Source organism: Amphiprion ocellaris, chromosome 20, assembly GCF_022539595.1.
Source record: "Amphiprion ocellaris isolate individual 3 ecotype Okinawa chromosome 20, ASM2253959v1, whole genome shotgun sequence".
Lineage (NCBI taxonomy): Eukaryota > Metazoa > Chordata > Actinopteri > Pomacentridae > Amphiprion > Amphiprion ocellaris.
This window is the reverse complement of record NC_072785.1, coordinates 14309499-14322520: the sequence shown is the minus strand read 5'-3', so window position 1 is coordinate 14322520 and position 13022 is coordinate 14309499. Positions and strand designations below refer to the sequence as shown.

Sequence of the window (13022 nt, the reverse complement as noted above, 5' to 3'; positions counted from 1 at the left end):
AAGGTAGCTGGTTCAAGACCCGCCACCGGCAGTTTTCTTTGTTTGTCTTTGTCAGGATTTTGATAAAACTTAAGAAGGGTCTGGTCTTGAACCAGCGACCTGCAGCTCCATAGGCAAATCCTTAACTCACTGAGCTACAGATCAGATAAAAAGAAATAATTTCGTCGTCCCTTTGGCATCGTAGTTCCTGAAGTGACCACATGGGTGGAGCCAAGGCGGAGTCTGGGTGGAGTCAGGGCGGAGAGTAGGCGGGGAGGTGGGTGGCGGCCTCCCCCCTCTACTCCCCCACCGCCCACCACACCTTCCCCCGCCCGACGAGTTCTTCGAGTCTCCACGAGTTCTTCGAGTCGCCATGGGTTTTCCCGAGTTTCTGGAGTTTCCACGAGGTCGGAGGCAGAACAAGTTGTCATGAAGAGGTGTTGAAGTCGGCCAGGATGGACTGACTTTTTACAGCGACTGGAAGGACGACGACTCGAAGAGCAGGTCTTTAACCACCATCCATAAAATCCATGGAACTGACTCCAGAGAAATGAAAGAAGGTCAACTTTTATCAACCTCCACATGTTCAACTTGTTATCTTTACTTTGACATTTTTAGCACCACAAACCTTTAGTATCACACTTTATTATCATTTATTAGGACTTTAATGGAATCCACCAGCAGATTTAGTTTTTTTTGACAAACTTTATTCTTGTCATCGTGGGACTGCAGTATTTAAAACTGTTCCCTCTATTTGACCTCATGTTTATTAGTTTTAGTGGAGAAAGTTATTTTAGTTGTCGATTAGTCTCTTAAAAACCAAATAATAAATTGGATTAGTCAAGAGGTTAAAATTTCTTACTTTGTCATATCTTAAATACGACAAAAAATATAAAGTGTCTTGAGACAATTTGACCTGTATTTGGCGTTATATAAATAAAATTGAATTCAAATTGTATGTATCTTGTAATGTTGGAGTAATTCAGCCATATATGTTGGAAAACACATTTTCTTTGTCCATTAATCTGTTGATTGTTTTCTCCAGTAATTCATTTCTTGTTTTGGTTTATAAAATGTAAAACCCAAATATATTCAGTTTACTGTCATAAAAACCAAAAAGATTTACATTCATGATGCAGGAATCAGGCAGTTTTTCACTTTTTATCTTAGTTTAGTCAGAAAGATAGTTGATAATGTGTAAATTGTTGCAGCTTGTGAGCCGTAGAAGGTTTTAATCTTTGGGGCCGAGTGTCAAAAAACATTTAGAAACAAACATCAGCAAAGTACTCAAAGATTTGAACATCATTTGCATGACAATGTCAAATTAAAGGACATTTATTTCCAACGTAAATGTGTGATATTCATCCACTGGAGCTTTCTCTTCACATCGTCTTCCACCTGGACTGGTTTGGTCGGGAGCATGTGCAACAAACATTTGAAAAACTGCACATCAATGAATGACACTGAAGTTTAATCTCTACATAAATGAGACTGAGTCTGGATGTGCTGCTCTGTCATTAACTCCTAAGTTAAGGGAAAGTTCAAACAAAAGAGGACAGTTCAGATAAGATTTGAGAATGAGCTTATTTTGAACAAACATCTCAGACTTTCTGAGCTTCAGCACCTACAGCAAGATATTTTAACAACAAGCAACTCAAGAGATCCAGAAGTTGGAGAGAGTTAGCTTTAGCTGAGCCAAAGAACATGTGGGACGCTAACCGAGCAAACATTTCAGACTTTTCTCTGTGAATTCTGAGAAATAATTTCCTATTTAATGACAGAGCTACACATCTTAACTCAGTCTCATGAAAACAGACTCTAATTCAGTGTCATCCATCCATATTAAAAGTGCAGTTACCCAAAATGTTTGTTGCATGAGCTCCAACAAAACCTGTCCAGGTAGAAGGCCACTTTGACAAACAGGAAGTGGAAGATTCCAAGCAGATTTATAGAAGGGGGAACCGGACTGTACTAAGTGTGGTCGACTATAGAGGGGTGTTTTGTGGGTTTTTAAGGCTGATAATGATTATTAGTGAGACATTTGGAGTATATTCATTTGGATATTCATTTGCAGTAAATGAAAGTATTTAAAATCTTGGAGTTAAACTTACAAGAACACAAACTTTAACAGAAAACTTTGTTGATACGTTTTTGTTTTGTTTACAGATGTTAAGTTAAAGGAGTTTTATTCATGACGTATAACCAATCAAATCACTCCAGAAGACAGAGGGACCACAGGTAGATTAAGGTTCAGAGCCAAAGTAGCGCCATTTTTAAATGTATTTATTACCGTAAATCAGTAAATCAGTCAGCCCACAATTACTACAATTCTACAATGTATGTCTCTTTCCTTTGACTTGTTATTTGTACAATATACGATGTATATGATGGCGTTTTTTCATACCAAAGGCTATACTATGATGTTTTCTGAGAGACATACCATGCTACTCTGCTTGTTCTGGCCCTGGGCCACTGCACTCCTCCTCTGTTGTTTTCTGGATTGTACTCAGCTGCATGCCTTCATCCACCCGGCCTCCGTTGACTCGTCCCGCCTGCCGTCTCTGGAGCTGAAGCTGGATTGGAACAGACCAAAGTATAGTCCAGTCACGATGCCAGCTGCCTCTCAAAAGGCTCCTTCATCTGGCGGAACTTCTTCTGAAGGGAAGCTGAGCTGGCCCGGCAGAATTTTGGAGATGTGTTCCAGTGGTTGGTGGATGTGTGGGGAGATAGAGAGGGACCTTTGTTCAGAAAGGAAAACAGGAAACCCATTGGTAGTTTTAGTTTAGGGTGCTACAGCGGTGTGTTTTTGGGCTTGAAGAGGTGAACAGGAAGATGTTTTTTTCGTATTGATTATCTTTTACTTTGTTCCTGGTTGGAATGCCCATCAATGCCAACATGAAGTTCACTTTTAGTTCTGTTTATTTATTTTTATTTTACTAACACCCATTTGCTTTTAACCCCCTCACATGTTGTGTTGTTGTAAACTTACTCGTTCAAATAAATACTCGTCTAACCCTCTGGAAACCAGCGTTTGGACTGTTTTTGTGTTGCTCCTCACCTACTTCAGACAGCAAGGACAAAACAACGTTTTGTGGACCAAAGGCTATACTATGATGTTTTTAGAGCGACATGCTATGCTGTTCTTTGGACGACATTCTATACTATGACATTTTTTGGACCAAAGGCTATACTATGACGTTTTTAAGAGCGACACACAATACTATGACTTTTTTGGGCAACATGCTATACTATGACGTTTTTTGGGCAACATGCTATACTATGAAGTTTTTAGAGCGACATCCTATACTATGACGTTTTTAGAGCAACTTCCATACTATGACGTTTTTAGAGTGACATGCTATTCTATGACATTTTTAGAGCGACATGCTTTACTATGCCATTTTTTGAACCAAAGGCCATACTATGACGTTTTTAGAGCGACATGCTGTACTATGACGTTTGTTGGGCGACACTCTATACTATAGGCTTTTTAAATTGACGTATTACTATGACATTTTTTTTGTTTCTTTTTTTTTTGTTTTTTACCAACATATAAGAATTAGAAGAGTTTTAAAGATTACTATACTTTTACTTGTGCAATGAAATATTATTCTATGGCATTTTTTAGATGACATACTCTGATGTTTTCTTGAAAAACATACTATTTTGACAATATACTGCACTATGACATTTTTTGAACCACATATCATACATGACAATTTTAGGCAACATCCTATCATTTTGCACTTTTTGAACCACATAATAATCAGTTGGGTTTTTTGCCGACATGCTATACTATGAACTACAGGCCATACTATGTTATTCTTGAAAAGTATACTATACTTTGACATTTTCTGAACTACATCCTATACTATGGTCTTATACACAGAGTGCTTTGGTTACATGTTGATTTATAATCTCGATTTTTTTCTGTTCTGTTTTTTGACAGGATTACCACAGACCTGACCGTGAACACCGTTGACACCCACCTGAGGGAGACGCTGCCTAAGATCTCAAGGCTGCTTGGTCGTGGTCTTTCTGGTCCTGCTCCAGAACGCCTTCATCAACTACGTCTTCTTTTGAAGAGGCCCTCAGATGCTGCAATCTCTGACCTTCAGGAGGAACTGCTACTTTCACTCTGTAACGAGACGGCAGTTATTTTAAAGACCCAGCTCCTGGTGGCTTTGAGTGAAAATTTAACATCCATCAAAACGGAACTACAGACAGTTAAATCTGAGCTGTCGGTCAGTATTTCAAACATCAAGTCCGACCCGGCTGCCCTAAAGCACGCTGTGGGTGAAACAGAAACTTCACTCTCCACATCACCAACGACATCGTCACACTCCAAAGCAGAGCACCTGTCTGCTGAACTTTTAAAAGTGGACTATAAATGTGAAGAATGTGAGCAATTCAATTCAATTCAATTCAATTCAATTCAATTTTATTTATATAGCGCCAATTACAGTCAAATTGTCTCGAGACGCTTTACAGAACCCATATGCCTGACCCCCAGAGCAAGCCAAAAGGCGACAGTGGCAAGGAAAACACCCTTTTAACAGGGAAAAAAACCTCGAGCAGAACCCGGCTCTAATGTGGGGGGACCCATCTGCCTGCTGGCCGGGCGGGTTGAGAGGGACAGAAGAAGTAGAGAGGTAGAGATAGAGGGGTAGAGGTAGAGATAGAGGGATACAGATAGAGGGGTAGAGATAGAGAGGTGGGGGGTGGGACACAAGGACCATAAAACACAGCCACACATCTGAAGCATCCAGCATCCAGCTCTGGGACCAGGGACACTCGGAGAAAGGACACAGAAAGAAACAGAGTGAATGTAATGCAATAATGGTATATATAGTAAATACATAGGTAGTTAGAGAAGGGCTCAGTGCATCAAGAGAGGTTCCCCAGCAGCCTAGGCCTATAGCAGCATAACTAGGGGCAAACTAAAGGGACGTCAAGAGGGGAAGTCAGTTGTGCAAATGAAAACACCAGCTCACCCCGTCAGGGTCACCCAGTCAGCCCTAACTATAAGCTTTGTCGAAAAGGAAGGTTTTAAGCCTGGTCTTAAAGATAGAGAGGGTGTCCGCCTCCCGAACCCAAACTGGGAGCTGGTTCCACAGGAGAGGTGCCTGATAACTGAAGGCTCTGCCTCCCATTCTACTTTTAGAGATTCTAGGAACAACAAGTAAGCCTGCAGTCTGAGAGCGAAGAGTTCTGCTAGGGTAATATGGTACTATCAGATCTTTAAGATATGATGGAGATTGGTTGTTAAGAGCTTTATATGTCAGAAGAAGGATTTTGAATTCTATTCTAGATTTAACAGGGAGCCAATGAAGAGAAACCAATATAGGAGAAATATGATCTCTCTTGCTGACTCCCGTCAGTACTCTGGCTGCAGCGTTTTGGATCAGCTGTAGATGTTTCAGAGAGCTATTGGGACAACCTGATAATAAGGAATTACAGTAGTCAAGCCTAGAAGTAACAAATGCATGGACTAGTTTTTCTGCATCACTCTGAGACAGGATGTTCCTGATTTTCACAATATTTCTCAGGTGGAAAAAGGAAGTCCTACAGATTTGTTTTATGTGCGAGTTAAAGGACATGTCCTGGTCAAAGATAACACCGAGGTTCCTCACAGTAGTACTGGAGGCCAATGTAATGCCATCCAGAGTAACTATATGCTTTGAAAGCAATTCTCTAAGATGTTTGCAGCAGCAGACTGTGAGCAGTGGAACAGATGTGATCAGAAAGAAGTCATTTTCTGTTTTCTTTTCTTTCTGGTTGACTTGATGCTGTTAGATGCAGATGTTGGAGCTGATTCTGATCTTTCAGGATAAAAAAGCTGCTTTTCCTTCACAGACTTTTCAGGAAATTATTCTCTCAGGTTTTCTCTGCTATTTATATTTTTATTATCTGTGATTATTTCATTATTTCTTTATTGTAAAAATAAAGTTTGAGGCATAAAGACTCATTTAGTTATTTTATTCCTGAAATCTTTGATGTAGCAGAACTAAACTTCCATTTTCCTTCTTGTACTTCTGATACTAGAACTAAACGCATCTTCAACATGGATCATCTGCTTTTAATGAATCAGCAGCAACATCACAACAACAAATGAAACAATTTTCAACAAATTCATGAAACTGATGCCATTTAAAACTATCAGAGTCTGTTTTAGTGTCAAATTAAAGCTGATTACTGACAACTAGAACATTAACGTTACTGTTTTAATCACATTTAAGTTTCCTGAACGTTACATTAATGTCAACCAGCCACAGTTTTATGAACTTAATGAACCACGCTACAGGAACACAACACATTTCAGCTGTTTACATGAAACTCAACACATTAGCTTGATGCTACGTTAGCTTTAATCAGGCTACAACTGAGCAGCTAGCTCGGTTAGCATCGCTAACATTAAAGCCAATATTTACTATGCTAACTTTCTTCTCTGGTCAACACATACTGAAACAAACTCCACCAACATCTGGAGTGCATGGCACACATTACATCTGAGACTAAGGCCTTGTCCACAGGTAGCCGGGTATCTCACAAAACGAAGATATTTTTCTACAATTCGGCCTATCATCCACACGAAAACGCAGATTTACGTCATCAAAAACGATTCTTTTTAAAAACTCCGACCAAAGTGAAGATTTGCGAATTCTCCGTTTTATGCGTCTGCATGTGGACATCAGTAACCGGGGTTTTACGTTTCGAAACGTCACCGCCTGCGACAAAATATGTTCTTACATCACATATGCGACCTGTGTTTACATTCGGTAACAGTATGGATGCTCTCACAAGGTTTTGGGCGCTGTTTCTTGTACAGGCGCTTTTTACTTACTTGTTTTTACAAGCCCAGATACTGCTCCACATTCAACAACACAGGCGAAGGACGACGTTAAGGACGGTTATTCGCCACCACCTTGCTAGGATTTGGGGAACTACTGCCACCTAAAGGTCCGGCATGCTTATGAATGTGCTGAAAAACGCACTTATGCGGTTAGGTGTGGATGAAGTTTTTTTCTAAAAACGAGGTGGTGTGTACGTAAGTTTTTTTCTAGACGGAGGGGGCAGGATATTCGGTTTTACAAAAACCCGGCTACGTGTGGTCAAGGCCTAAAGCTGCATATAAAGTGCATTAAAAGCGGCACCGATACGAAAATAAACATTTACTTACCGAACTATCAGAGTCCTTTCAGTGTCTGCTGGTAGAATCAGCCGAAGGTAGAAAACTTGTCAAAACAAGCCAACGGGCAGGAAAACTGTCTGTGGAAAATGTTCTGCTGCTCCACCGATAAATAAACCAACAGTTATTATATCAGAATTAATCCAAAGGAGGAGAACAGAATCGGACTGTCAATCAAGTAGTCCCGCCCCCTAGCTTCGCAAAACTTTAACGCTCTATAAAAAAATCAATATTGATTTATTTTAAGATCGGCCACCTGATCTCTCATTTTGACCATGAAAACTCACGAAAAAAAATTTATATACAGTCTATGCACCGTACTCTGCTTGGCTCCACGCTTGCTGATGACCACTTCCGGTCTCAGAAAATGAAAAAACAGACCTTTTTTCGTTTGTCTCTTACTGATTTTACTTTCTTGTTATTCTAAATATAAAACGAAAATCAAAGCATTTAAAAAAAATCGTATATCCCTTTTTGATCATGAAACGGAAAAACGCCTTGTATTTCAATTTTAATTTTTGTATTTTAAAACGAAAATCAAATAACCACTCGTTTTTTGTTTTTCAATACCTGTTTCAGAACGGAAAATCCAATTACCAGATCCGTACACGGACCGATCTGCTGGAGGTCTCATGACCAAGTTGATCCTCTCCACCCTTACAAAAACAAAATATGGAATTTATCAAATAAATAAACAAATAAGTAAATAAATTAACATTAATAAAAGCAAAATGCAAATCATATAAAATATAATTAAAACTGGTGTAATTTAATTCTAAATTTGTATTGTTAATCTCCATAATTAAGAATACTGTAAGGTTTTAATATTTAAATTAATAATAATACATAATAATAATAATCATACATAATGAACTCAGTCAAATTCCTCATGTATGAAAACTTACTTGGCAATAAAACTGATTCTAAAAATAATAAAAATCATCATCATCATGATGACAATAATTAACTTTTTTTCTGTATTACCTTACAAGCAGGAGCTACAGTGGCAGGACCGTTTATATATATAAATACATTATTTATATATTTTTATATATATATATATATATATATATATATATATATATATATATATATATATATATATATATATATATATATATATATATATATATATATATATAAATAAACTATATATATATATATATATTTTTTTTAAGCAATTCTAAAATGTAAATTTACCAAAAAAAGACAACACAACATTAGAAAGGACATTCAGCTGGAGGTCTCTTCTGATTACGATTGTTTTTCTCTACCGTCGCTAACATAAATAAGAAAAAAATAATAACAGTGACAAACATAACAAAAACTAATGAAAAATACAAAACACAGCATATCACACATAAGCCTGAAAGTAAACACTTATCCCAAGGAATCCAGGTAGTCCTAAGATTTGATAAATTTTATGTCACTTTTTGTAGCATCCTCCTGATTTCTAAATTAGTCGGGTTTGACTTAATAATACTGCAGGGTCTTATAGTTAATGTTTACTACAGTCAAGTAAAGTTGTATTTTACAGAACATTTAAATTACTCAGATAAATTCAGTCCATTAATAACACTGTAGGATTTTAACCTCAATATTTAAACTTTGACCCAAATGCTGCTGCCTTAAAAGAAGAACAAGAAGCCTTTATGTGTCACTGTGGAATTCCCTTTTCACAAAATCAGTTGGGGTCAGAGTGCCGGGTCAACCATGATAACGTGCCCCTGGAGCAAAAAGGGTTAAGGGCCTCACTCAGGGGACAATCAGTGACAGCTTGGCATGGCTCCACTTTAAATGCTCGAGAGAGAGAGAGAGAGAGAGAGAGAGAGAGAGAGACAGAGAGAGACAGAGAGAGAGAGAGAGAGAGAGAGAGACACAGAGAGAGAGAGAGAGAAAAAAAATCTTAAATCAGTGTCTCTCATGCCCTTCCATTTATCTCCAATACTGCGGAGAAAACTCAGTTCACTGATGAAGACTGTCAGATGTCTCTTAGTGTTAATGAATAAGTGGCCCTTTAGTCACTTGTTGAGACACCACAGGTCTTCTTAAAATCCATGTTTAAATATGCAAATTGAGTATTATTTGTCTGAAAATGCTTAATTTACACGAAAATCCAGACCACAGATCTAAATATTGGATGATGCCAGCTTCAGAATTCCAAATACATATGAATCATAGTTGATCTCAAGTGTGCCACACCAGTAAAATCAGAGCATAATAGCCTATAAATAACTACAACTCCAAATTTTTCCGTTGTTTTAGTGCAAAAAAGTACGTTCTGAAAATGTTCATATTTAATAAAATATCTTTTTACAAAACAATATGAACAACCTGAAATTTCTTATGAAAAATAAATTCAAATTCAACAATATTATGCTTCAGTTTATCATTTACACAATACAACTTACAGATCATAGTTTATCTACAAAAGCACAAAACTTTCAGTCACAGGTATCTGGAACTGAATAATATAGCATTTTACTTTATGATCAAAATGACAAAAATCAGACAAAAAAAGACAAAAAAAAACCCCAAAAAAGACAACATATTAAAAAAATGAGACTCAAAAATGACAAAAAATGAGACAACAATAAACAAAACAAGAGACAAAAAAAATTGACAAAAAAATGACAAAAGTGAGAAACGAAACGGCAAAAAAATAGACTGAGACAAAAAAAACACAAAACGACAAAAATGATTCCAAAAAAAGTGAATAAAGCAAAACACAAAATGACAAAAATAAGACAAAAAGCAAACAAAACAACAAAAACAACAAAACATGAGACAAACAACAAAAGCCAGACAAAAAAAAATTTAAAAACTACTAAAAGAAGACAAAATATTACAAAAATGAGACACAATGACAAAACAATAACGAGCAATCTCGTATCTCACCTTATGATCAAAACAACTTGTCATGGTTTAGAAATTATCTTAAATTTATAGTTTTATAAATTTACGATTTATAGTTAAGGTCTTCTCTGTAATTTTTACACTTTGCAAAGTTGCCCCGCGGGCCGGATTGGACCCTCTGGCGGGCCAGTTTTGGTCCGTGAGCTGCATGTTTGACACCGCTGGTCCAGACTGTGAGCTGGGCATGTGACACACAGACAGACAGACAGACACACACACAACTGACTCTCATAACCCCCATGTGGTTTTGGCTATGATTTAAATTAATAAAGGAAGATTTGTTATTCTAGGTGTTTCTGCTCATCTGCTGGGGCCATTTAATTCTGAGTCAGGTCATACCAAGTGCTGCGGTTTGATTCATGCTTTGGGTGCGATGACGTCCCCAGTTCAAATCCCAAACAAGCCCCCATTTATTGTGACCTGCCTCAGAAGAGTATAACAATTAAAGCTTGTTTTATTAACTTAAATCAAATTAAAATCAAACTAACATTTTATGAGAGCCAGTGGTGTGTGTGATGAATGCGTGAATCATGTCTGTGCAGGTGTTGTAAACGCAAACCAAATCCCAAAGGAAAAATTAAAACTCCACGACCAAACCAGGGTGTGTGTTACCTACAGAGAGAGAGCTCTTCAGTAACCCTGGAACACCCTGGACGTCACAGGTTCTCCTGATTACATTAAGTAGCAACCAATAGACACAAACTACTAGAGCCACCCCCAAGATGACCACAGGGTCATCACAGGCTGCAGGTCTAAACCCCAGGTGTGGTGATTGCTGCAGCTGGATTGGATGAAGGTGGAGGGAACTGAGTGGTGGTCCAATCAGGCACAACAGGAGGCGGGGAGGAGAATGAGGGCTTCAGGGAAGGTCAGGAACTCCAGATCAACCATCCCTAATTGAGAACAGGTGAGCTCTGGAGCTGCTCCTCAGACAGATGTAGACAAAAGTCAGCACAACCATCTCCTCAAACTAAGGCTACAAGGATCCACCACAGAACAAGAAGGCCCCCAGCCACTAGGGGCTGTAGCAGTAACTCTAATCAGGCCACAATACATTTGAAAAAGAAAAGGGAAAAATAAAATTAAATAAATTAGATAGATTATAGATACACTGTCAAGAGTTACTTGATTACATTTTGATGACATTTTTAAAATGTGGGGATTTTTTATAATTCTGAGGCAGCTTACATGATACTGTATACTACAGTTAATTAGTCCTCTTTGGCTACCAAGCTGCCAGTTTTGTTCATAGTGACTTGAGTAAAATTTTATTTATTTATTTATTTTAATTTTTAAAGATGATTCATGGTTGGTGGAGTTTTTATGTCTTTGTATTGAACATTCTGAGGAAGTGTCCATGTGGGTTTTGATTAAAATGCTATTGAATACACACGATCATGTATTTTGTGCTCACGCTGCTTTTGTTAGGGAAATTAAATTCAACCTACCATAAAAGATGAAATAAAATTTACTTGCATTCAAAATGTTTTTCAGATGTTATGAGAGAAAAATATATGTATTATCAAACATCACAATTATGTGTCTCAATTGTTTTAAAGGTGCAACATTTTTGATGTGCGACTCTGAATTAATAGTATTTAGCTTACATTTAATTTTTGCAATCCAGTGGATTACATTACAATGACAACATTGTCATGTAGTTTTTATTCAGTGACTGACTAATTTCAATGCAAAGCTTGTTTAAAATTCAAAATTCTCTTGTAACCAAAGGCATGTTTACAGTCTATGTACAGACTCTACAAAGTCTATGAGTCGAAGCTCATAGCAGATAAACATGAGAACTAGTCCTTTGGAATAGGGCCATCTAGTGGACGGCAGAAAGAAAGAACTACTATTTTCCTGATGGTGAAAAAGTTAATAATTTGAACATCATATTTGCATACTGTTAGGACTTATTTTTTAAGGTACTACTAACTGAACACTGAAATTGATATCACCTATGAGTATTACAATATTGATATTAATAACCATTTGTTGTGTAATTAATGTATGAGTTGTGCTGACCTGAATAGAGAGAGAGCATTATTAACCCCAGGTTCTGAAGGGTTAAATACATGATGGACACAGACAGGTCAGACCGGAAAGTTACAGCTTCTGCTACACATGCACACACACTAACAAAGATAGAGTTTTGGCCTTGATACACAGCACATTCTTATCTTCTTATAATGTAACCAGTAATTTTACTGAAACTGCTAACTCAAGGTTGTTTGAGGGCGAAAACCATAATAATCCTCCCTAGGGGACACCTGCATCCTCTCTACGTGATACCACTAATGGCTGCATCACATCTCAGCTAACAATGGATTAATACTAACTGGTAGAAAGCAGGAAAAAATTTGCAGGAGGGCTCTTCTTACAGGGTGCAGTTCGTGGGACTGAATCGTGTGCAAAGAGATATGGACATATCTGTGCACCAACTAATAGGAGAACTAAGTCTAAACCACGGTTTATCCCCATCTTTAGCCAATCACATTTCAATATTTGAATTATATGTTTGTGTTCTATAACCAATCACATTTCACCACACTGAATAAAATGCTCTGTTCATACCAGACTTTATCCTTTTCTGGGAGGCTGTTCCAAACAGAAAAGATCCTTGTACAAGATTCTTTTGAGACACTGATATTTACAAAATAAACAGCTTAATTGGAGAGAAGTATTTTGTCTTCTATCTCAAATAATGAACACGCTCAACAATACATAAGTGTTTATAATAAGGATTCAGTGTTATAAACTACCTCAACTTACAACAATGAAGCGCTGCTAAGGGATTAATGCATCAATAACCCTGTAATATTACACTGATTGGGGCTATTCAATAAATCAATATATCACCCTATAACGCCAACCAATTTCTGCCTTGTAACATCTGTTTCAGGTTCTGGAATTTGAAATTGCGCTCTTTTTTGTGTTT

At 37.5% G+C, this 13022-nt stretch overlaps 1 long non-coding RNA gene across 1 annotated transcript; it reads right to left on the bottom strand.

Annotated features, from left to right (window-relative positions):
- Positions 1 to 647: 647 nt before the first annotated feature.
- LOC129347711 (uncharacterized) lies at positions 648 to 7291 on the bottom strand. The gene is made up of 3 exons (XR_008599939.1): positions 7160 to 7291; positions 3969 to 4117; positions 648 to 2717 (listed from the first exon to the last, which is right to left on the bottom strand). It is a non-coding gene; the product is annotated as an uncharacterized LOC129347711 (long non-coding RNA).
- Between the last annotated feature and the right edge of the window lie 5731 nt (positions 7292 to 13022).